General features: G+C 47.4%; 1 protein-coding gene across 1 annotated transcript in view; it reads left to right on the forward strand.

Moving 5' to 3' along the window:
• INSR (insulin receptor) overlaps nucleotides 1–26,491 on the forward strand; it is a 134,449-nt gene that overhangs the window by 20,518 nt on the left and 87,440 nt on the right. The window lies entirely within an intron of this gene.

The following is a 26,491-nucleotide window of genomic DNA, read 5'->3' on the forward strand; positions in this document are numbered from 1 at the left end:
GAAGGCTGTTAACCCTTTGCCAACTGTGTCTTCAGACGCTTTTGTTCGGTGGTCAAGATGCTCTGGATGTCGGCTGCCAGAGAAGCTTAAAATGTTTGGGGAGTCCGGGGGCGCCTGGGTGGCTCAGTCGGTTGAGCGTCCGACTTCGGCTCAGGTCACGATCTCACGGTTCGTGAGTTCGAGCCCCGCGTCGCGCTCTGTGCTGATGGCTCAGAGCCTGGAGCCTGCTTCGGATTCTGTGTCTCCCTCTCTCTCTCTCTGCCCCTTCCCCGCTCACAGCTTTGTCTCTCTCTGTCTCTGAAAGCTGAATAAACCTTAAAAATATATATATTTAAAATGTTTGTGGAGTCCAGAGTTGGATGTTTGCATGCCTGTCCTGTTACTCTCTGTTTAGAAAGTCCTTTTCCCCCCGTAAAATGAATGTGGTTTTTTCCCCCCAAATTTCCCATTTTAATTTTAATTATCAATAAAAAAAGCTCATCCTGGACATTTGGAATCTGTGTGCGTGATTCAAAGGGATGTTCCTCTCCCCGCAAATAACTTGTTGGGGTCTCAATGCCTTTTATTGATGAAATTTACTCCTTTGTCATGATTTGGGGTCTGTTTCTGGGTATCGGTAAACCAGTTCCTTGCGTTGGGGCCGCTATCATTCTAATCATTGTGGTTTTATAATGTTTTGATAACCAGGAAGGCAAGTTCCAAACACACCCCCGTTACTTTTTCTATTGTTTTGACTCTTTCGTACTTTGTGAAATTCCCTGGGAAGAATTAGCGAATGTGAGATCGAGGTGGGAGAAAGGGAGTGGATGCTTTATGGGTGGGTCGTATCATAAAAGATAGGGCACGGGGGGGGGGGAAGGGAGGGTCTTCTTGCCTGAGCCCAAAGGCTACTTGGGTGAGTCCTGAGTAGAATCCATGGGAGCCGTGGGGAGCATAACAGAAGGTGAGGGCAGAGGCCACACCTCTTCTGAGAGGTTGGGCAGTGAAGGCAAAGAGAGCCTTGTTTGAGGATGGGCGTGGGTAGGATGATTATTATATTGTGGAGCAATCTTGGGGACGTTGGCCGGTCAGGGACAGAGAGAACGGAGCTGAACGACAAAGTTGGGGCGAAATCTCAGCACAAGTAGAATGACCACCTGTGGGTCTGGGATTTTGTAGAACAAGGAAGCTGCTGAGGTGGGGGTGGGGAGCAGGTGGGGGGGGAATAAGCTGTGGGAGCGACAGTCTAGATGGATTGGGGGGCAGCTGGTATTCACGATGGTGAGGGGAGAAGAGGCTGTTTCGGATCTGTGTCCCGAGAGCATCTGGCTACAAGGGGAGCACTGTTATCCTCATTTTAGAGACCAGAGGGGTTACTTAACTTACCTAAGGCCACACAGCTCATAAGACCGCTGGGGTTTGTGCCAAGTCTGCGACACAAAAAAGGCATGTGGTATTTTTTTTGTGGGGGCGGGGGGACCGTCCCCTCTGTTTAGAGCCACTTGTAGGTGGGGCACCGGAGAAATGGAACATGCTTTCGTTATTTCAATGCCGAGGTCTCCACATTTAGGTGCCTTTTTGAAATGCTCTGGGCTCTCGGGTCTTGACATATTATTTAAGACATTCCTCTGTGGATTTATTTCTGTACACATTTTACTCAAAATATCCAGGGTGGTATTATCTGCAGAAATGTCCCTGATGCGAGCAGTTGTTTTCTTCCCTCATCTTTTGTTTTTGAGAACAGGCTTGTTTTTCTAACGCTGGGGGTTCTGCCGTGGGGGAGGGGGTGGCTGTGCACCTGCTGCTGTGACTGACAATACCTGATTCCCGGCATCTGGCACTGATGTTTGCTGCTCCTGGTGTGTAATCGGTGCTGAGGTCCCCTAGGCAAGGCCTTGTCCTGTCCTGGTAACAGGTGTTGAAATGATTGTTTTTGTTTGTTTGTTTATTTATTTATTTATTTTAATGTTTATTTATATTTGAGAGAGAGACAGTGCGTGAGCAGGGAAGGGGCAGAGAGGGAGAGAGAGACAGAGACACAGAATCCGAAGCAGGCTCCAGGCTCCAGGCTCCGAGCTGTCAGCATAGAGCCCGACACGGGGCTCGAGCCCACGAACCGCGAGATTGTGACCTGAGACGAAGTCGGATGCTTAACTGACTGAGTCACCCAGGTGCCCCTGTTTACTTAGTGTTTAAATGTTTATTTATTTTGAGTGAGAAAGAGAGAGAGCCTGAGGGGGGAAAGGGGCAGAGAGAGAGAGAGAGAGAGAGAGAGAGAGAGAGGGAGAGAGAATAGAGAATCCCAAGCAGGCTCTGTGCGGTCAGCATGGGGCTCAAGGCAGGGCTTGATCCCATGAACCATGAGATCGTGACCTGAGCCAAAATCAAGAGCTTTAACTGACGGAACCACCCAGGTGCCCCGAAATGATCGCTCTTTGAACAGGTGCCCCCGTCTGCTGAGTACAACTCCACTCTGGCCTTTTTCTCCCTTCCTCAGTTTCTTTTATTGTGGTAAAATACACGTAAGATAAAATTCACCATCTTAAATTTCTTTTTAAAGATTTGATATTTTTATTTGTTTGTTATTATTTTGAAGAGTAAGCTCTGTGCCAGACGTGGGGCTCAAACTCACAACCCTGAGACCAAGAGTTGCACGCTGCACCACGTCAGCCAGCCAGGCGCCTGCCATCGTAAATATTTTTAAGTATCCAGTTCAGTGGCATCAGTCACCCTCGCACTGTTGTGCAACAACACCCCCACCATTCGTCTCTAGAACTTTCCCGTCTTCCCAGACTGAAACTCCGTCCCCGTGGAACACTGACTGCCCCCCCCACCCCCGCCATCCCTGGTGCCCACCGTCTACTCTCTGTCTCTATGCTTGGGACTCCTCTAGAGACCTCATAGAGGTGGAATCAGTGTTTGGACTTTTGTCATTGGTTTATTCCACGGAGCATAACGTCTTCAAGGTTCGCCATGTGGTGGTGGGTGTCAGAACTTCCTTTTTAAGGCTGGTGGGTGGATATTCCATCGTGTGGATGGACCACATTTACGTATCCATTCATCTATGGATGGACACTTGGGGGGCTTCCACAGCAGCTAATAAGGCTGCTGTGAACGATGGTGAGCCTCTCTGGCTTTTTGGGTGCTTATGTTACCTTGTTGCCGTGGCTCTGGAAGGCTTATCTGAAGTCGTGTGAGACTTGAACACAGAACAGACCGAAATGAACCTTTAGGGGTGCTCCCCTCTCTTCGGTGATGGACACAGGCCTGTGAATACTACCCAACAACTCTTTCAGCTCTCTAGAACCCTCTCAAATACTTCCCGGGGCCTCCAGAACCATTGTCTTTTTCTTATGTGATTATCAGGATCTGGAAGCTTCTGGGGTCTGGTCAGCATTTGGGACGAAAGTGTGGGTTGTTCTCTGGACCCGGTTTGTGTGCATTCTCTACAATGTCCCTTCTTATACCCATTCCCCAAAGAACGATGCTTTAAGCAGAGAAAGCAAAGGAAGGTTAAAGGAAGGTTAAGGTAATTAAAAGGGAAAAAAAAAATCACTGTGGTGTGTGTGGCTTGAGATGCCACCTCTCCATCACCCTGCTCACGGATTTGGGGTCAAAGGAGAGGCCAAATGCAAGAGGCCTCAGATGGACAGAGAACATGGAGTCTATGCAAGCTGGGTCATGGATCGCATTCATTGAGAGCCTACCATGGCCAGGCATTGGGGTCCCAGGGGCCACGGGAGGGACCAGCCCCACCTGCTTGGAGAGGACCTTCTGGTGGCAAATACTGACCTTGAGTATGTGATGAGGCAGCTCGGCCGGGAGAGTCACAGGAGAAGGATCTCTGTGGGTAGAGGCACCAGTCGGAGCCCCAAACTTGCCGTCAGGTTCGGAGTGTATCTCCCCTCCCCCAGATCGGTGCGAATCAGGACCCCAAAGGTCGGCCTCGCTGACCCTTTTCCAGGTGCTTACAAGAATTACTTGGAGTCCTGTTCACTGGTCTTGAGCCGGATCAAGCCTCTGTCTTCCGATCTGAAAGATGGGGACAGTTGCGGGACCTGCTTGTCAGAACTGTGGTTTAGGGGTAGGTGAGACGGTGCGGGGGTTGGGGAGGGTGCATTTAGCCCAGCGCCTGGCACTCTGTGTGTTCTGGAAGCTTCCTGTGAGTTTCATGGGTCTACTCCCCTTCTGGGGAGACCAGCCGCTGGGTGCATATCTGCTGAGTTTGGCTCTAATTCTGATTTGGGGCTTGGGGCGGGCAGAGGGGAGCCCACTGCATGACCTGTGGATGAGGGGTGGGTGTTGGACCCATGGCCCCAGAGGGAAGACCACTTTGCTCACCCAGTGCCTCCAGTCCTCTGGAGACCCCCAGCTCTGGGCTTTGGGGGGCATCAGAAGCCACAGAGCTTGCTTGACCAGCTGCTGGAGCCAAACCCAGTGGCATTTTTTTTTCCCCCTGGGAGGCCACCCAGCTGCTCGCTGCCAGTCAGAGGGGTGGGCGAGGCCGGGGCACGCAGGGTGCCAGGAAACTGGCCATAGTGCCACATTACGGGATCCGCCAGAGAGTAGAAGCAGGAGGGCAGAAAGGAGGCAGGGTTCTCCTCCCCGGGTTTGGACATACATCCTTGTTCCAGCGTCTCTGAGCATGGGGGGTGGGGGTGGGGGCTCTGTTTAGATCAAATATTAAATACTTACTTCTGCCTTTGACATTTCAATAATCAGAATCTTCTTGGTGGCAAATGCTTCTTTTGTGCCGGGCGCTGTTCGATGCACGTCGCTTCTGACACCGCGTCGAATCCTCCCCGCAATTCCTTCTCACAGGTGAGGCCGTGGAGGCCCCGTAGAGGTTAAGCCACTTGCCCCGGATCACACGGCTAGTGAGCAGTGGAGCCGGGATCCCCCCTGGAACCCTGGGTGTTCTGGCTCAGAATTTGAGGTATTAACCTTTGTGCTTTCCTGAGCTCAACGTGGAAAGTTGGTGAAGTATTGAAAAGAAAGAAATGGAGGGGAGGGGGGACACCCCCTAGAATTTGCCCCTGCCAACATCCTGGCTGCCTTTCCATATAGCTCTTTTCGTGCCACCTTGCATTAGCTGCCTCCTCTGTCAGGCTAAGCTCGCTCTCTTTATCTCTCTCTCGTGTGTGCAATATGGGTGGGGGTAGAGGAAGGAGAGAAAGAGACTCTTTCACAGGCTTCACGCCCAGAGCAGAGGAGGGTGCAGGGCTCGATCTCACAGTCCTGAGATCATGACCTGAGCCTAAATCAAGAGTCAGAAGCTCGCTTGACTGACTGAGCGATCCAGGTGCCCCAGGCTAAGATCTCTTGAAGATAGGGACTGTGGAATTTATTGGTGTGTCCCCAGCACCTATCATGTAGATACGCAATGGCCTTTGACCACTCATTCCTAGCTAACGTTTATTGAGCACTTACTAAGCGCTGAGCATTTGACAAGCTACCTCATGGAATCGTCACCACAGCCAGCCTATGAGAGGACGCTACTCCCATTTTACAGAAGGGGACACTGAGGCTAGAGTACTAATTAAGAAACTTACTCTAGGAGGAGACCTTTCTGGGAAGTGGTTTGACCTCAGGCTTGTCCAGTGCGCTTGACCAGAGGTCAGCAAACTGACCCATGGGCCAAATCCAACCCATCAGTGATTTTTGTGTGGGCTGTGAGCTAAGAATGCTTTCTATATGTTAAAAAGATTGTGTGTGTGTGCGTGTGTGTGTGTGGAAATCTAGAGGATAATATTTTATAAGAGGTGAAAATGATATGAAATTAACATTTCAGCGTCCCAAAATAAAGTTTCATTGGAACCCGGCCGCGCTGGCTCATTTATTCATTTACATAACGCCTGTGGCCGTTTTAGTGCTAAGAGTAGTTGCAACAGAGACTGTATCGCTCTTTACAGAAAAAAAAAAAAAAAAAAAAAAAAAAAGATGTGCCAACCTCTGTTTTTGGCTCTGCACCTTATAAAGATGAGGGGAGCGTTGGGGGGTAGAGGCTGTTTTCATCGGAAATTGGGAACATCCTAGCATCAGGCTGACACAGCCCCCCTACCCCTTGTTGGCACTGAGGGGAGGGGGCTATGAAGTCTCCCTACCCCTTGTTGGCACTGAGGGGAGGGGGCTATGAAGTATGGGACGCCATGCCTTGCACCAGGAGCTCTTGGTTTGGCTGGGGAGTCAAAGGGCAGGAGTGGATTAACCATTCAAGGCAGCCCAGCTGGCAGAGGATGTCACAAGGCAGGTAGGTGCCCCCCCCCCCTCCCCATTCCTCTCCAAGTGAGTCATCTGATCGGTGGTTCTGCACATGTCTGGAGCCAGAGCACCTGGAAATCACAATGTTCTCTAGATAACATCGCCGCAGAATATTGATAAATTAAATTCCTTTGTGGCTGTGTCACTGTAGTCCCTGCAGAAAATAGGGAGATCTAACATGTGCTCGCGGGGATCGAATAACAATAATAACAAAAGACGATACATCGCGTAGCAGGATGGGCCATCTGAATTTTTCATTCGTACTCCTTTCTGTTTTGGCGACGATCTTTTAAAAAAGGTCTGGGAGAGCCGCACCAAACTGAAAAAAAATTCCACGGTCATGGTGATTTCCTTATCACCGGGGATGCTTGGAATTTTTGAGATGAACGGTGTTGGAGCCGGTTGGATAGTGTGTGGCAGGAAAGAGCGAGTGATGATGCCTCCCGTCCCCAGCCTTGATGACAGGTTGCCACTGGCATTTGTGGAAGGTGGTTCCAGGTTGGAGCGGTTTGATTCAGCTGGCGAATGATGCTTAGAAAGAGGGTAAGAAGGAAGGGTGTTCTGGGTGGGCAGAACGGCAAGGGCAAAAAAGCCACAGACAGGTGCCTGTTCTGGGCCAGGCTGCCTCGTGCTGGGCAGAGGCTCGGACCAGCACGGGTAATGGATGTCGGATGTTTTCCCCGGGGCACGAGGCACCTTGGGGCTGCATTCCGGATGGGACCCCGGAGCCCTTGCTGAGTCGGACAAAAAGTGGAAGGACCTCACTGTTAAGGTTGTAAGCTGGGTAGGCAGCACGTGTTTTAGAAGGCTCGAGGATGCCCTGAAGGGAAGGGAGACCAGTTGACCCCGTGGTCACCGGGCACCCTGGGGACACTCGTAGACCCAGACTGAAGTTTGCACGAGTGCCTGGCTTCCTGGAGGGAGCTTGAGGGATTCCGATTAACCACCTTTTCGCCTGGAGAAGTAAATCGGCCCAGTCCCGTTGGCAGAAGGTGGGGTAGAGTTAAATCCGCAATTATGGAACAGTAGCTTGTTTGGTTAACTGGTCGGACGAGTTTTTCCTTTCTTCCCTCCTCCTTGACGAAATTCATTGACCAGTTATTTCCCACCGTGTCACCAGACCCTTTGTCAGAGTCAAACTCTGTTCTTTGTGACTCGGCGTCTGCAGTGCCCCAGGGGGGTCCCAAGGACCTCAGGTCCTGTGGGGCTGGGAAGCCAGGCACACCGTGCGGTCTCTCCAGGCACCTGTCCAGGATAGAACATTCCCTTTCGCAGCGGAGGGTTTCAAAATTGTGTCCCCCGCCCCTCTCCTCCTGCTCCCCATTCTTCCCCTCTCTCCTTTCTCTTTCCCTCTCTCTCAGGCTTGGAGAGAGTCTGTGCTAGCTCAGACTTACAGATAAATAACGTTAAGTAGGAAAAAAAAATTGCTTTCCTTTGGGGCCCCATTGTCTGTCATGGGCGGGGGCCCTACGGGTAGCAGCAAATTGGGCTGATTTCCCCCAATTCTAGGTTTGGGAAGTGACCCAAGATCCCCAACCCAACCTCAAGCCCCGGGACACAGAGGCAGGGTTCCAATGGCGCTGGGGGCGGGTGGGGGGTGGGCTGGGCATCTGCTAGATGAAAGCCCCAAACCTTCAAGTGCCTGGAGGGTTTTCGGTAGAGGGTCCTTTGGCCTTTTTAGGAGACAAGTTTCTTTGCTTCTCGTTTTCTCCCATTGAGGGTCTTGGGTCTTTAGTGAGCCCCAGGCTTGCAGGCTGCTGTCTGGAGAGGGAGGTTGCTCGATGGGCTTTTTCTAGAGTGTTTCCAAGCGCTCGCCTATGAGAAACTGTTCACGTTGGAAGATCTGATACGGACAGGGTTGCTGGTGCCTACGGTGAGTCACCCTGGCACAGAGCATGTGGAGCACCAGTGTTCCTTACGGACCACCTGCAACGCTTGTCCGCGGGCAACTGGCGTTCCCGCCACAGGTGATCTCCTTGGTGTGGAGGTAAATGGCTTTCACCTTTGCAAAAAAACTGGCGGGAGATATGCAAAGCAAGACAGGCTCGATCCGAAGCAGTCAGGATTTCTCTTCTGTAAAGAGCGATGTGTTTTGGGGCGCCTGGGTGGCTCAGTCGGTTGAGGGCCCGACTTCGGCTCAGGCCGTGATCTTGGGGTTCGTGAGTCCGAGCCCCTCATCGGGCTGTTTGCTGTCAGCCCAGAGCCCGCTTGGGATCCTGTGTCCCCCCCCACCCCTCCCCTGCTTGCACGCTCTCTCTCTCAAAAGTAAATAAACCTGAAAAAAATAAAAATAAAAACCAACGTATTTTTATTGTGGTAAAATACACATAAGATTTCCTAGTGACATAAGATTTATTAGTGACATTGGGTACATTCACAGTGCTGTGTCACCGTCATCACCATATACGTTTCAACATCATGGCACGAAGGAACCGTGCCCATTAGTGGTCACTCACTGTTCCCTGCTGCTCCGACCCCCCCACCCCGCCCCAGTCCCCAACACCCACTAGTCTGCTCTCTACCTCTGTGGGTTGACCTACTCTGGATGTTTCAATATAAATGGAATCGTTGATATATGGCTTTTTACGTCTTGTTTCTTTCACCAGACACGATTTCGTGGTTCATTTGTGTTGTAGCATATATCAGGACCCCATCCCTCTTTTTGCTGAATAATACTCCATTGCGTGGATATACCAGCCTTGTTTATCTGTTTACCAACAGATGAACATTTGAGCTGTTTCCGCCTTTTGGCTATTGTGAATAGTGCAGCTACGAACATTCGTGTACAATCTTTTGTTTGAATAATTATTTTCAATTCCCTTGGGGGATTGCTGGGCCATTTAGTGATTCTGTGTTTAACAGATTAAGCCAAGATTTCTTTTTGCTTTTTCTGCTTTTGGTGTTATTAAAAAAAATAAATAAATAAACTCTTGTATCATCAAAGAACACACAGATTTGGAAAACCACACAAAACGAACATAGCCTTTGGCTGCTCCTTGCCCTGGCCTCTTTGATTATTTTTTTCTTTTCTAAACTCTGAAAATTCTGTCATGCAGTAAAATGGTACTCCCTGGTCTCCTGTTTTTAGCATATGGTAAACAAGACACAGACTGAACTTCGTAAGCAAACTTCGTGTTCTTTACGGAGGCAACTTTTGCTAAGAAAATTATTTTTATAAGTGAACGAGGTCTGAGGGTTATTTGCAAAGGAATTTTACAAGGGTAAGAAAAAAATAAACAACCAAGAAGTTGATCTTAGGGTGCGTGGTTCTACAAAGACAGAGTGGATAAGACCTCGAGACACATGCCAGAGAGCAAACAGCAGGTGAATCTGAGAAAGGAAAGGTTTTCCAAGTGGGGATGAATTTGATAAAGAAAGAAAAAATTGAATCGGAGAATTATCTTAGAAATGCCCCTGTGGCTCAGAGAAGGGCATAAGTTTTCACAGACTTTCTTCACAGTTTTTGAAAAGATGCCTTTGAAAGACAGCCACAAGCCTGGGATACTGCTTGACTTGATTCTGGGACTTCTGGCCATTGGGAGTTTATAAGCGTCTCGTGTTGGGAATGGCAAATAACAGCAGTGGGCATTGGCAGGATGAAAAATAGGAGTTAGGGACACGAGAAAGTGAGGGACACAGTGGCACATTGGCCTTGAAGTCTTGGGAGGAGGGGTGAAGCAAACTAAAGTAGACCCAGGTCATAAAAGTTACACATTCTGAATCAAAGAAGTCAGAAAATGACAGTGATTCCCCCTTGACCCACAGTGCAAATGTTGGCTACACAGAGGCCAAAAAAAAAAAAAAAAAAAAAAAAAAAAAAATTCTGTTTTTTTTCTACTTGGTGAAGGAGATCTTGTAAAGGTTCTAGCCAGCCAGGGATGGTCAATTGGAATCTATTCTCAAATTTTTAAAAAATGTTTTTTCTTATTTATTTTTTGAGAGAGAGAGAGAGAGAGAGAGCGAGTGTGAGCAGGGGAGGGGCAGAGAGAGAGGGAGACACAGAATCAGAAACAGGCTCCAGGCTCTGAGCTGTCAGCACAGAGCCCAATGTGGGCTCGAACCCATGAACCGTGAGATCATGCATGACCTGAGCTGAAGTCGGACGCTTAACCCACTGAGCCACCCAGGTGCCCCAACTGGGAATCCATTCTTAAGGGTCTGTTCTTTCTACACGAGTAAGGGTAAAATGGCACAGGCTATTTTATTTTAGAGGACATTAGAGTATTTATGATATACATATTATTTACTTATTTATTTTGAGAGAGACAGAGACAGTCTGAGCGGGGGAGGGATACAGAGAGAGAGAGGGAGAGAGAGAATCTCAAGCATGTTCCACACTGTCAGTGCAGAGCACCTTGAACTCATGTAACCGTGAGATCGTGACCTGAGCCGAAACTGAGAGTCCGACGCTTACCGGACTGAGCCACCCAGGCGTCCTGACATTAGAGTATTTATAGAAGGCTTTCAGAGGTTTGGTGGTAACCCTGTTGCCCTCACGCTATTTTCTTACATCTTTCAGTTGCCGCTTCTCTTGGATGGGTAGGTGGGCTTCGGCAAGGGTAATGATGGTGAGGGTCCCCCCTCTGGTGGCAGTGGAGAATCAACGTGGTAAAATCCAGAGCTGGGCCATCCATAAGGTAGCCCCACTGGTCACATGTGGCTAAGTTGGAATGAGTTAAAGTTAAATAATATTAAACATTTGTCCCCTGGTTGCACTCCCCACATTCGGAGAATGCAACGTAGAACATTTCCATCATTCCAGAAAGCTCTGTCGGGCAGCATTGATCTAGAGCATTTCATTGCATGGTTAAAGATAGGTCTGGGGTCAGACACACTTGGATTTGACTCCTGTGTCTGTTGTGTGACCTTGGACAAGTTGGTTCTTCTGAGCCTCCGGGTCCTTATCTGAAATAAGAAAATGGTAAAGGACCCAGTCTCATCATTTTTTTCTCAACTTTTAACTGACGTCGCCTCTTTTCATAAAAACAAAAATCTCATTTCTCTTTTTTGATTTTTTTTCCTTTCAATATGAAATGGAAGGTTGAATTTTTCTTTTTTCAGCCTTTTACCTCCTTGAGAGTCTGGAATATAGGAAGGAGAGGCTTGGGAAAGTTGCATACAACGAAGAGGCTATTCTAGGTACCTCTGACCAAGAAGAGGAACAAGGAAGGGGTAGGTGTGGTGAGTGGGGGCACGAAAGTGTCATCAAGAAGGAGAAATATGTCAGCTCCTTCCTGGCTTCTCTTCTCTCTCTGAGGAACAGGGAATAGAGTGCTTTTTATTGCAAGCAGAACAGAATGGGTGTAGCAGAGAGGAAGTAGGCTCCAGATGGGGAAGGGACTGAGGCAGGGAACCTCAGTCTCATTTTGTCTTCCTGGCTCAGCATGGAGTGCCCTAGTCAACTCGTGACTGCTGATAACAGGAATCTACTCAGACCAACTTAAACTACAGTGAGGAGGGGTGGTTTATTGGTAGGACATAGGGCCTTCTCTTGGAACTTGTATCAGCTAGCTTTTGCCGTGTAACAGCCCAGCCTGAAACATAATGGCTTTTACACAGCTGTCATTTATTTTTGCTCACGATTCTGTGGGTTAGCTGGGCAGGTTTTCTGGGCTGGACCCCTCAGCTGACCACAGACACGGGCTTGGCTCTCTCCCAAATCTGGGCTCAGCTGGTGGGATGGCCCCAGTCACATGGCTGGCAGGCAGTGCTGGGCTGTCAGCTGGGATGCTTTGGTTTTCCTCCCTGTGGCCGCCCATCCTGCAGTAGGCTAGCTTATACTTGGATCACATGATGGGCTGGAGGTTCCAAAAGTAGCCAGAGATTAATCCCTAGTGCACAAGTGTTTTCCAAGTCTCTGCTTCATGTGTGCTACCTTCCTATTGGTCAGAGCAAGTCACATGGCTAAGGCAAGCTTGAAGGAGGAGCCAGGATAGGTTCCACCTGTTGATTGGAGGACAGGAGTTTGTGGAGAGTTTTGGCATCTGGCACAGAACCCCAGGGTGGGAAATACAGTGGCATTCATGAAACATTGTAGCCAGGACTCAGAGCAAGACTGTGTATGGTGTCACTGACAACCTAAAATGATTTTCCTGAGCCTTTATTTAATTTCCTGAATTCCAGTGACTGAATAATCAGTTCCTTTCCCCAAATGACTCTTGATATTTTCTTTATCACTTGTGAAATTCAACAAAACACCATGGCCTGCTTCTGGGATACCAATTCGGTTTCATTTGTCTGTGCCTGTTCTTGTACCAGTACCATACTGATTGAATTATCATAGATTTAGAACATGTTTTATTAATGGTAGATCCAGCATTTCCTGTTGCAGTTTTTCAAAGTGTTTCTTTTTCTCCTTGAACTTCAGAGTCTTTAAATCTACCTCCTCCAGCATGCGTAAAACCCATTGAGATTTTTTATTATTTTTTTTTTTTATTATTATTTTTTTTTTAAATTTTTTTTTCAACGTTTTTTATTTTTATTTTTGGGACAGAGAGAGACAGAGCATGAACGGGGGAGGGGCAGAGAGAGAGGGAGAGAGAGAATCCCAAGCAGGCTCTGTGCTGTCAGCGTGGAGCCCAACACAGGACTAGATCTCACGAACCGTGAGATCATGACCTGAGGCGAAACCAGGAGTTTAACCAACTGAGCCACCCAGGCACTCTCCCCCGCCCCCCCCATTCAGATTTGGGTTAAAAATTGTATTAGATTGGGGCGCCAGGGTGGTTCAGTTGGTTAAGCGTCTGACTTCAGCTGAGGTCATATCTCACAGTTTGTGAGTTCAAGCCCCGCATCGGGCTCCATGCTGACACCTCGGGGCCTGGAGCCAGCTTCTGATTCTGTGTCTCCCTCTCTCTCTCTCTCTCTGCCTCTCCATAGCTCATGCTCTGTCTCTGTCTCTCTCAAAAATAAATACACATTTAAAAAAATTGTATTGCCTGTAAATTAATTTGAGAAAATATACCTTAATATTTTTCCTTTCCAAGCAGGTGTCTGATCAATTTCTCCATTTATTCACATATTTTCATGTTCTTTTAAAAATATTTACCCTGCACATTTCTTGCTATGATGATTCCTATATCTTAGAGTTTTTGTTGTTCATTGTTGCTGCTTTGAATGGACATATTTATCCTGAATCCCGATCCTTTAATGGAATGGATTAGTAGGTTTTCATTTTTTTTTTTTTTATTCATTGTGTGCAATTTTATCCTCTACACATTTTGGCCGTTAAAAAAAATCCCATCTAAATGCTATACCTCTCACTTCACTTTTATTTTTTTTATTTTAATTTTTCCAATATATGAAATTTATTGTCAAATTGGTTTCCATACAACACCCAGTGCTCATCCCAAAAGGTGCCCCCCTCAATACCCATCACCCACCCTCCCCTCTCACTTCACTTTTAAATCTTATTCTATTGACTTGGGCTTCAAGACTAGTATTAAATATTTAACAATAGTATTCCAGGACATCCATGTTTGATAGATTTCCTCAGATAAAATCATCCTTACTTTCCTGTGGTAAACCCTAGTTGGTCGTGATGACTTGATATTTTGAATTTGATTTGCTGGGTTTGCTTTGTCTTGGTTAGTTTTTTTTATTTTTTTTATTTTTTTGGATTTCTGCCTTCTGTGTTCATGAGTGAAATCGTGCTATATTTCGGTCTGTTTTCTTTTGCAATCTTTTCATTAGGTTTTATTATATGATATTCTAGCCATGTAATATGAACTAGGCAAGTTTCCATTTTAAATATTCTAGAATTGTGGCATCAGGACTAACACTTGAAGAACAAATTATTTTTTTGGAAAAATCATATGGTGCTATAAACTTCTGGGCGAGTAATTCTTTGATAACCTTTGAAAAATTTCATATGAGGTTGTTAGGGAATTCAGCTTAAATTTTTTTTTAACCTCTGGAAAGATCTTTTTGAGTCAGCTTTTGAAATTTGTATTTTCTTAGTAGTCATTTCATTGAGATTTTTGGATTTAATAGCATGATTTTATGCTTGCTATAATCTTGTTTATATATTCTACTTACATTTATTTAGATTTACCAGGGTTGGTTTTTTTGTTTTTTGTTATTTTTTTTACCCCTCTGGTGTGTAAAATGTTTAGATGACTCACCAGACACCGAAATCCTTTTTGGAGTAAACTGGGGGGAAATGAATGAATGAATGAAGAATTTAATAACATTCTTTTTATTTTTTTAATGTTTATTTTTGAGAGAGAGACAGAAACAGAGTGCAAGCAGGGGAGGGGCAGAGAGAGAGGGAGACACAGAATCCCAAGCAGGCTCCAGGCTCTGAGCTGTCAGCACGGAGCCTGATGCGGGGCTCGAACTCACAGACTGGGAGAGAATGACCTGAGCTGAAGTCGGATGCTCAACTGACTGAGCCACCCAGGTGCCCCAGTAACATTCTTTTAATACAGTTAAAGGTTTTAAAGCCATGAATTCAACCCCTGAATGCGACTTTGGCTGCCCTCCAAGGTTTTGGCTATATAACATTTTTGTTTTCTAAAGAGTCTGGGAACATGATTTTGATTAGTTATTTTTGAGAATCATTATCACAAAAGCTGCTCTTGAGGGCTGACTCTCTTTCAGTTTCTTTATATGAATGATCTGCCTTAATCTTCCTGGACAACCTAGGAATTATAATGCCACAGGAGGGAAAGTGACTTGCCCAAGGTGGCCCAGATAGTAGGGTGGGGGCGGGGCTAGGACTGGCACCTAGCCCACGGTCTGTTTTGATTGGGAACCACATGCCTTTGTGACTGCTACACTGCCTCTCCAGTTGAGTGAGTTTTAATCACTAGTTGTTAGGGTTTAAAAAAAAAATTAACTTTATTTTAATAGGTTGTCTCAATGTCCAGTCGTTGGGATTAAAAATTTAACTTGCTGTGACCTGCAGGGTTTCTGCATTTTATAACTGCGGGTGGCCTCTCGGTAGCCGAGCGACCGTTCGATGGGCTTCTAGAAACGATGCTTGGACGCTGCCACAACAGGCACATTTGGGGTCAGAGCTCACAACCTCCCGTCCCACAAGACAAGCTGCCCCCCAGGACTGACATGCACGTGGGGTGTGGACATAAAGGCTTAACTTCGCTGGCGAAATGTCTCTGTCCTACCAGAGCTAGGAAGACTTGTCATCCCTCATGTGTTCTGTTATCCCCGCTGCCCTAACTCCCGAGACAGCTGGAGCTAGTTTTTCCAAAGGCACTTTCTCTCTCTCCTTCCCTCATCATGTGCTTACGGTTTTGCGATGCTGGCTTTGAGGAGCGTGGGCTGGGCCAGCGCTGAACTTGACCTGTGAGCTGCCCCGCTGTTTGGCCCTTGTTTCTATTTTTGGGTCTTGCTCTCAGCCTAAGGATGCTGCAAGTCAGTGTGACTTGTTGTGACGTCATGTGGTCAAACCTTTCCTTGAAAATGGTCTGTGATTCATCTTTATTTTTATGGGGCTGTATCATGTTAGAAGGATTACAGTAGGAGTTTTCGTTTGAAATCTAATAAAGGTTTTCATCTGCCATCTGGAGTCTGTGTTTCTTATGCTTTTTTATTGTTCGTGACTAAGACTGGTGTTGGGGTTGGTGGGGGGGGGGGGGTAGTTTGGCTGTTGTGTTAACATCCGTCCAGAGGATTCGTCCATCATCCAAAACCTTGTTTTCTCTGTCTTGGCTGCAGGCGGAGGCTGAGAGCAGAGACCTAAAACGTCCTCCCTTGGATTTCTTTTCTTTTCCTTTTTTATTTTTTATATATATTTTTTTCTTTTACATTTATTTATTTTTGAGAGACAGGGAGAGCTAGAGCGTGAGCAGGGGAGGGGCAGAAAGAGAGGGAGACACAATCGGAAGCAGGCTCCAGGCTCTGAGCTGTCAGCACAGAGCCCGACGCGGGGCTCGAACTCACGGATCGTGAGATCATGACCTGAGCTGAAGTTGGACGCTTAACCGACTGAGCTGCCCAGGCGCCCCCCAAAATTTTTAAATTAAATATTGAACACAGGGGGAAGGATGAAATGGATAAGGACTATTTGTTTTCTAAAGCAATTAACAATGAAAAAACATTTTACATTGTTACTCACATCAGTAGATACTAAAAATCACTGTTCCCCCCCCCCCCGCCCCCCCACACCTTTTCCCCAAGTTAATCAGGTCAGGCTTTTCCATTTGGGTCAGAGTGGCGTGGGAAGGTGTATCATTAGAGCCTTAACATGCATTTTCTGGATCACGAAGAAAGTTGGTCCTCTATTATGTTTCTTGGTCACGAATGCTGTCTCTCATATTTTTTTCTTTTTGAAACGTAATGAGTTCAGGCAGTGTTGCCTGTGTGACATCACATAGGCATTTTATTATCTCCTCCCGTCGCGAGAAGGGTGAATATATGTACATATAGGAGAAACATAAAATGTATAGAGGTCAGGACCATCCGCGGCTTCAGGCATCCTTTTGGGGTCTTGGAATGTATCTCCTCTGGATAAGAGCAGGAGGGCTACCTTAGTTTTAGACACAAATTGCATCCCTAGATTCTTGTCCCTTTAGAAAACATTCATTAGGTCTTTAAAAAAATGTCTATTCTTTATTTCATAAATTATCCATGCTTTATTTTAGAGAAATATAGTTAAAAAGGAAAGAACTATAGATAATCACCCTGAAATCTACCCCCACCCCCGAGCGTGGCTTCTTAATTTTGACGAGAAATCTTTCATAATTGTCTCTGCAAACATATGTATCAACTGGAATCAACATGTTGAAGAAAACGAGGTTATATGATGCTACCTGATGCCTCTGTTGCAAACTGCTTTTTCCTCCCGCCTTAAATCTATTAAAACTCTGTGTAGATATAAATCTGTATCATACTTTTAATTCCTGTATGGGCGGCATTGTAAGGTTGTTTCCAGTTTATCATTGGCATGAGATCATGCTGTGGCAACGATTTTGATATTTATTTTTGTTTATTTCTCTGATTGCTCTCAACTTTTATTTTTTCGTCGTTTTATTGAGATATAAGTTACCAACAACAGAATGCACACATGTGAAGAGAGTTTTGGCAAAAATACATTCCTGGTGCTCACTAGAATAACGTTTTGGACACTATTCTTAGAGCTTTATAGGTATTGATACATTCTATCTTTTTGACGACCTAAAGAAGTAGGGAATGTTATTCCCATTCTATAGATGGAGAAACTGAGCACCGAGAGGCTAAGTAGTTACCCGGGATCACACAGCCAGTACCTGGAATCTTCCTTCTTATCTCCATGCTCTCCTAGTTCTAATACTTCTCACACTTCTTGGGTAAGAACAGCCTTAGCTTCCCCATCTGTAAAATGGGATAGCGGTGCCTCCATAAGCGTGTTGTTAAGGTCAGTTGATAATGTGCGTGGTGCCCGGCAGTTAATTTCTAACCCCTTGGTTCCTGACTGGAAGCATCTCTGCATCTGAAAGCTCTGTGCTCCCCTCCCCTCCCCCCAAGCCCCCACTTGGTTCCAATCCCAAATACCTCCACGAGACTGTCCCCGAGCAGTTCTGTTTTTAGCATCAATTTCCCCGTAGATGTTTTCTTCCGGGGAAGTTGCCAGTGTCCCCCTATTTAGCCAGTTTGAGCTAGGGATTGGATGGATTCTCTTCTGTGGCCCCTCTTTCAGCCCAGTTTGGGGCTGAGCATTCCACCAGCACCCCGTGAATGTTGGAATGCACTGGCACCTGGGCGGTGTCTCATTCAGGGCACTGATCCAGGTAGGTCAGACCTTGATTCTGTATGTTGATATCTGGGAAGGTAGCTTAACGGATGAACTTTGTTTCCTCCTGTTTTCTAAGACTGTTCTCTTGTGATTGCTGGGGTTTGAAGGGGCTTTTGGGGTTTGAAGGACTTGTATAGGGTTTGAAGTCAGAAAGAAAAAAACCACAGCAACAGGATTCAAAGCCCTGACATTTACTTGATCTTTACTATGTGCTAATGAGCACAGCATTCCTCATGACAGCCCTCTGGGGGACAAGATTTTAGCCTCCCCGTTTTATAGAAGAGGAAACTGAGGCAGGGAGAGGGTGGCCTGAGCCCCCCCCCAACCCTCCCCCTCTGTGCAGTGTGGTGTGTGCTTATCGTGGGCAATGCTTGGTGGCCGCCTATACCCACGGTGAGTTCCAGTGACTCCCTCCGCTGGTGTCCCCATCCGAAGTGCCCCTGCCCCCTGGCTGAGTCCCCACCTGACCCGCAGGGCTGTCGCTGGAGTCCCTCCTTGCGGTGGGGAGCATGAAGCTGTTTTATCAGCTCTGTGAAATCCTGTATAAATGCGAGCCGAAACCCAACAGGGCTCCTGGCCTCTCACTTTATACTGTTTTCTTTCTAACCGAACAAAGTACGGTTTGCGCAACCTCTCTCTGAGATGGAGGTGATAGGATCTGAGGGTGGGTATCAGGGCCTCTGGATGTCTGTGGGAGTCCACGTGTGCCCTGTGGCACGTTGGGGGTGTGTGTTCTGCAAACGTGGTGGGTCGGGCAGGTCTGTGATCTGCAGGTGCCTTTGTCACATTGGTTTGGGACGTCACATGGAGGCGTGGACCTATCACTCTAGGTCACCAACACCTGGGGCTCTCCCAGATGGGTTTTCTGAATCCTCCACTGGGTGCTGCCCTCTGACACATGCCTGCCTTGCTCTCCCCATGCCCTGGGGTCCTTGTTGAGAAAATTCAAAGCTAACAGAGCCAGGAGGGAGGCAGCAGCATTGTCCTTGAGTGGGTGGGTGGGTGGGTGGGATTTTGGCATCCCCTGGCATTTGACCCTAGCATTTTGGGTGAAGCAAGTCAGGATTTTCCATATGGGCAGAGCAAATGTCTGCTGACCTCGGGTAGGTGTCTTAGCTTGGGCTGCTTTAACAACGTACCATAGAGCGAGGGGATTAAACAACACACATTTGATCCGTCTGTTACAATCCGCTTTTTTTTTTCCTTCTTAAATCTATTAAAATTCTGTGTAGATGTAAATCTGTATCATACTTTTAATTCCTGTATGGACACATTTACTTCGCACGGCTCTGGAGGCAGGTAAATCCAAGATCAAGGCACTGGCAGATTCTGTTCATGGTGAGAGCCCACTTCTTGGCTTTTAGACAAGCTGTCCTCTCGCCGTGCCTCGTATGGCCTTTCCTTGGTGTGCACTCCTAGAGAGAGATCTCATGTTTTGAGATTCATGCACGTTATTGCGTTTACTGATAGCTTATCCCTTAAAAGAAAATGTTTATTTATTTATTTTGAGAGAGAGAGAGAGAGAGAGAGAGAGAGCACGTGTGTGCAAGTCGGGGAGGGGCAGAGAGAGAAGAAGGCAGAGAGAGAGAGAATCCCAAGCAGCCTCCATACTTAGCACAGAGCCCGACGTGGGGCTTGATCCCACGAACTGTGAGATCGTGACCTGAGCCGAAATCAAGAGTTGGACGCTTAACCGACTGAGCCCCCCCAGGTGCCCTGACAGCTTATTAAAATTGCTGAGGAGTATTTTGTTGTGTGGGCCTATGGTATTTTATATTTGCCTATTAAGGAACATTTGGGTTGTTTGGAATCTTTGGCTATTATGCATCAGCCTGCTATGAACATTTGTACGTGAGCCCTCGTGTGAACGGATGTTTTCATTTCTCTTGGATGCATACCTAGGAGTGGTGTGCATGCATTGACATATGTTTAACTTTAAGAAACTGTCAGCCCTTTTCCTAACTGTTTGGACCACAGTATGATTCTACCAGCAACGTACGAGAGTTCCAGGGGCTCCGCATCCTCATCAGCACTTGGTGATGTCAGTTTTTTTAATATCAGCCATTCGAGTGTGTGTGAACTGACTTCTCCTTGTGGCTCTAATTTGCATTTATTTGTCTGATGACCAGTGATGGTGCACATCTTTTCACAGGTGTATTGGGGATCTGTATATGCTTTGTGGAATGACTGTTAAAATCCTTTGCCCTTCCCCCCCCCCCCCGCCCCGCAACCTTCGGGGGTGGTTTGTTTCATTATTTATCCATTTTGCAATCCAGAATGATGTCAGAGGTATTGTGAATATTTTCTCCCATTCAGGGGCTAACCCTTTTATTTTCTTAAGAGCATCTTTTTCTGAAAAGCAGCTAGTTTTTAACAGGGTGATGTTATTAATTCAATTAGGTCCAAGTTGGTGGCTCTGAAAATCTTCCTGAAGCCCTAACCCCAGATATATGACATTTGCAGAATTTTATTCTTTTTTTTTTCTTTTAATGTTTATTTATTTTTGAGAGAGACGGAGACAGTGTGTGAGCAGGGGAGGGACAGAGAGAGAGGGAGACAAGGAATCCAAAGCAGGCTCCAGGCTCTGAGCTGTCAGCACAGAGCCTGATGTGAGGCTGGAACCCACGAAACCTTGAGATCCTGACCTGAGCCGAAGTCAGATGCTTAACCAACTCAACCCACCCAGGTGCCCCAGAATAGCATTTATTTTTAAGGCCAGTTTGAGGCTTACAGAAAGTGAAAAAAAAATTCTCATAGCGTTCCTCACCCTCCCCAACACAGACTCCCTTATTATTAACATTTTGCATTAATGTGCTACAACAGTCCCCCCGTTATCCATGGGGGTTTTGTTCCAAGACCCCCAGTGGATGCCTGAAACCGCGGATAGCACTAAACCCTGTCTATGCAATGCCTTTTCTGGTACACGAGTACCTATGGTAAAGGGTAACTTACAAATTATGCACAGTAAGAGGTTAACAACAAAATAGAGCACTTAGAACAATATAATGTAATACAAGTTATGTGAATGTCATGTCTGTCTCAAAACTCTTGTCCTGTACTTGCCCTTCTTGTCATGACCTGAGATGATAAATTGTGTAGGAGGCTGTGACGTCACATTTGGCTGCCACAGGCCTGCCTGTGGTGGGGCAGAAGGAGGACCCTTGACTGCTTGACTGGGGGTAACGGCAACTGTGGCTGGGAGAGGGGCAGGGACTACTGCGCGTTGGTTGTAATTGACGAGCCAATATTGATCCAGCATGATTAACTAAAGTCCTTAGTTTACATTTGAGTTCACACGTTGTGTGGACAGTCTCTGGGTAGTGACATAGAGTTTAATGGCACGTGTTAAAGACAATGGTTTCGCAGCCTGTAGGTTCCCCGTGCCCTGCCTGTTCATCCCTCCCTCCTTCCCAGAACTTTATTCCTCAGAGAACTAGAAATTCTCAGGGTGCCTGGGTGGCTCAGTTGGTTAAGCACCTGACTTTGGCTCAGATCATGATCTCACAGTTTGTGGGTTCAAGGCCCGCGTCGGGCTGTGTGCTCACAGCTCGAAACCTGGATCTTGCTTCGGATTCTGTGTCTCCCTCTCTCTTTGCCCCTACCCCACTTGTGCTCTCTCTCTGTCTCTCAAAAATAAATAAATGTAAAAATAAAAAAAAGAGAACTAGAAACCCTCTTCCGTGTGAGTTTACGGCAAACATGTTAGGATGGTTTTCCATCTATAAGTACAAGGAGTCAGAATTTAAGAAGTTAAAGGCTCTCTTTGGAGAGGGAGAAGCATAATCCTGGGCTGATGACCTTCTCAGGATCTTTCAAGGTGGGGGAAGCTGGACGTTGAACCTTGCCTTGTTTTTTAGACTGTGGACCAGGTTTAAAGTTCGGCAGACGTTAGGGCTGACTGGTCAGGAATGATGATCTGATTCTGGCATGTTCTCTCAGGAAAATTTGTGAAAAATCTATTTCCAGAAATATTTTAAAGAAGAAGAGAACTCCTCCCCCCCCCCCCCCAGGCCAAACCCTCGTTTCCATGATTTGAATGGATGAAAACATATTTTGAATCCTATCCTAAGGTCCTAGTCCTCTGAATTGCCAGTTTTCTCAGTGTCTTTCCTCCTGACGACCTTGTAGCATGGAACAGGGCCACACGGCAGTGCAGAGGACAATTGCATGGTTTACAAGCCATTGTAAAGAGAGTCAGACTCAGGTCGAGTAGGGGAACATTCTGGGCTCCCTGAAAATTCCCCTACATTAACTGCCTTCTCCCCAGAGATAACTTTTTTTTTAAATGATCGCCAAGACCATATTTTTAACTAAATGCTGATCCCTACACAGTGCTGCATACTTTTGTATAAAGCAGTAGTATTTTACTTACTGTACAGAACTCTGCAAGTGGATTTTCTGGTGTTTTTTCTTTTTGCCTATCAGGTTCTGGGTTTCTGCGAGCATCGCCTGTTAACAGTGACTTCAGTCACATCTCAAACACAGAGTGCTGTCATATGAAAAGGGTCCACCGTGCTGGGGCCCAGGGAAATCTCAGGCAAAGATATAAAGTAGGGAGCCCTGATACGTAAGGGGGCTGGTGAGGATACAAGGCTCTGTTTTGTAAAGATTATTCAGGAGTTTCCATCAGCAGGTTTGTGTCCACAGACATCAAATGACCAAAATTAAAGATTAAAAGCAAAACAACTTGGAAGTCATGTTGGAGGAAACACTTTGTCATTGTGATTGAGGGCCCATGTGAGTTTAAATCTCAACCCCCCTGCTAACTGACAATACCCCCAGGCAGGTTGTTTATCCTTTCGGGAATTAAACAACAACAACAACAACCTTTGGGGCGCCCTGGGTGGCTCAGTTGGTTAAGCATCCGACTTCAGCTTAGGTCATGATCTCGTGGGTCGTGAGTTCGAGCCCTGCGTCCGGCTCTGTGCTGACAGCTTGGAGCCTGGAGCCTGCTTCGGATTCTATCTCCTTCTCTCTCTGCCTTTCCCCTGCTCATGCTCTGTTTCTCTCTCTCTCTTTCTCTTTCAAAAATGAATAAACATTAAAAAAAAAAAACCCAGTTGTCTATATTTGTTTTGTTAAGAACAAAATATCACACATGCATATACTCTCTAGCTTTGGATTACTAAAGAACTTTGTTAAGAGCCAGAATAAACAGATCTTCCAAGCAGTTAGGAGAGAAAAAACAAAAGAAGATGTTTCGCTTTCCTGAAATGCTCAAAGTTGCAGGGACTCGCCATCCTTGGTTTGAAAGTGTTGGATAGTCAGGTGGCAGGTTAGTTCAGTAGGCAGCGTGCGCGCGCACGCGTGTGCGTGTGCATGTGTGCGTGCGTGTGCGTGTGTCCGTGCGTGCGCGCGCGTGCGTGTGCGCGTGTGTGTGCGTGCGTGTGTGTGTGTGTGCACGTGTGCGTGTGCACGCGCCCGTGTGCATATGGGGTTTCTGGATTGATAGTGGCTCACAGTGCTTTGCCTTAGGGTTTCATTGTGGAAGTTCCTTCCTTCCTTCCTTCCTTCCTTCCTTCCTTCCTTCCTTCCTTCCTTCCTTCCTTCTTAAATTTATTTTGGCAAAGAGAGGGCAGAGAGGGAAGGAGAGAGAGAATCCCAAGCAGACCCCATGCCACCAGTGCAGAGCCAGACGCAGGGCTCGATCCCACATCCTTGAGTCATGACCGGAGCCAAAATCAAGTCGGATGCTTAACTGATGGAGCCATCCAGGTGCCTCCGTTATGGAAGTGTCTTGGAAAGCTGTCATCAAATAAGACGCATGCCAGCACATCCCTGGGCACACAAGGAGCTACTATGATCTGTAACCTGGCCCGACCGCTTACTAACTGTGGGAAGCCAGGCGAGTTACTGGAATTCTCCAAAGTCCCTCAACTTTCCTCATCTGTAAAATGGGAATAGAAACCTGTCATAAAGGTGTAAGGGTCAAATAAGAAAAGGCAGGCCTGAGACCCATTGCAGGTACACCGTTGCTCTTATTGGAGCTTTATTATAGTTATAAATGTATTCACCTCGTTGCTGTTGTGTTATTCTTTTTAGTGAATTTTCGTAATCGAGACATTTCACACGCTCTAAAATGTGCCGATCCTAAGTGGTCGGTTCAGCAATTTGGACAGAACGCACTCGTATGGCCACCACCAGAACCAACATGGAACCCAGTGCCGTCGTCCCCTGCAGCCATCTTGTGTCTCTTCCCAATGACTTCCTCCCGCCCCTGGGCACGATGTGTCGTTGTGATCACCATCATCATCATCGATCCTTGTTGTTCAGTTTATTTTTTGGAGGAGAGGAGAGTGGAGGAGGGCATGGGTAAATGGTGGTGGTGGTGGGGGCCCAGCTAGGACCCTGGACTTGTCACCCTTTTCATGCAAAAAGAGCAGGACGTAGGGGCGCCTGGGTGGCTCAGTCTGTTAAGCATCTGACTTCAGCTCAGGTCATGATCTTGTGGTTCATGAGTTCGAGCCCCGCGTCGGGCTCTGTGTTGACGGCTCAGAGCCTGGAACCTGCTTCAGATTCTGTGTCTCCCCCTCTCTCTCTCTCTCTGCCCCTCCCCTGCTCATGCTGTGTTTCTCTCTCTCTGTCTCACAAAAATAAATAAAATGTTAAAAAAAAATCATCAAAAAAAAAAAGATCAAGACTGAGCCCACGACGAGGCCTAGGAAAAGTTTTGTCGGAAAAGCTTAAGAGACGTGGGCAGGTTGCGGTAAAGAGACTCAGCCACCGGCTGTTAGGATTCGAAACCTAGGAATTCGGTGGAGGCGGGAGAAGGTTGTATGGCAGAATGCTGGGTGGCACATATACACCCCGGAGGCCCAGTGGCTTTGAACTTTCTCAAGGCAACGTGGAGCCTTTTAACCCAAACAGCATTCGCAGAAGCAAGCGTGGGATCTGGAACGTTTTCCCCTCCTGGCTTGCTTTCCAGGTTCCTCCGCACTGTGCAGGTTGTGTGAACGCTTCCGAGTTTCTGGGATTCAGCAGGCCGGTGCGGCTCTCCACATGGCAGAGGCCGCCCAAGGTCTCGGGCAGCCAAGGGAGTGAGCGTCCCGCGTCCCGAGCCAGGCGGGGAAGCTGGAGGCTTTTAAAGGCCACAGCTCCGCTGTAGACACGTGTTCCTTTGGCGTTGGCTTTGTTGAAAACACATTCCCTAGATAGTTTCTGTTCCGCACAGACCTCTGGGGCTCTCGGGCCTGCTGGAGGGCCTTGCCGTGTGAGGAGAAACCTGATTTAGTCTCTCCTAGGGGAGGCTGTGAGCGAACGTTTGTGGAAGGTGCCGTGCCTTCCTGTAAGCAAGCATTTTGCACGGCTTCTCTTCCCAGCTCTTGGGTGACTTTGCGAGGCAGATGCCCTTATCATTTCCATTTCACAGAGGAAGAAGTTGAGGCTTGGACAAAAGTTGGTACCACACCCCGGCCCCCCCACCCCCACCCCAGCTCACAGCCTGACTGAGCCTGGGGCTGCGAACCTTTCCCCAACTTGTCTCTCCAGGCAGCCCTTGAGGCCTGTCCCTTGAAGTCCTCAAATGGCCCCCAAATCCCTCCACCCTGCCCAAGCTGCTTGTTAGTTGGCGTTTACTTCCAATCCACCTGCTAAGTGCCAGGTACTGTTCTAGGCTCTGAGGATGTGGCCCGTCAGCGGAGATGAGCTCTTGACCTTGTGAGGCCGCCACTCCCTCAGGGGAAGGATGGATGTCAGCAATAAGCTCGAGGTCAATGGGATACCGCCTCACATCTGGCTACTATCAAAAACCAGGTGGCTCAGTCGGTTGAGTGCCCGACTCTTGATTTCAGCTCCGGTCACAATCCCAGGGGCTTGGGATTGAGCCCCGTGTCAGCGGGGAGCCTGCTTGGGATTCTCTCCCTCTCTCCCCCACTTGCCCTCCTTCTCTCTAAAATAATAATAATAATAATAATAATAATAATAATAGTAATAATAATAAAAACAGAAGATAATCAGTGTTGGTGAGGACGTGGGGAGATCAGAACGCTTGTGCACCGTTGATGGGAACATGACAGGGTGCAGCCAGTGTGGGGAGGCAGTATGGCAGGTCCTCAAGAAAGTAAACATAGAATCACCACGTGACCCAGAAATTCCACTCCTGAGGATACACCCCAAAGAATTGAAAGCAGAGGCTAGAAGAGATGTTCATACACCTATGTTTACGGCAGCACTGTCCACAGGGGCCAAAACATGAAAGCAACCCACGCGTCACAGCCGAATGGATACACGAAACGTGGACTATATCCATACACCAGAATATGATCCAGCCTTGAGAAGGAAGGACATTGTGGCACCTGCTACAGCATGGATGAACCTGGGGGACATTATGCTCGGTGAAATAAAGCCAGACTCAAAGGGACAAGTCCTGCATGATCTCACCCACAGGAGGTCCCTAGAGGAGCCCCGTCCACAGAGACAGAGAGTAGACGGTGGGAGCCAGGGGTGGGGAAGGGGGCGGGGAGTCCGTGCTTCATGGGGACTGAGTCTCAGTCTGGGGTGATGGAAGGTTCTGGAGAC

The sequence above is a fragment of the Panthera tigris genome, chromosome A2 (assembly GCF_018350195.1).
Source record: "Panthera tigris isolate Pti1 chromosome A2, P.tigris_Pti1_mat1.1, whole genome shotgun sequence".
Taxonomy (NCBI): Eukaryota; Metazoa; Chordata; class Mammalia; order Carnivora; family Felidae; genus Panthera; species Panthera tigris.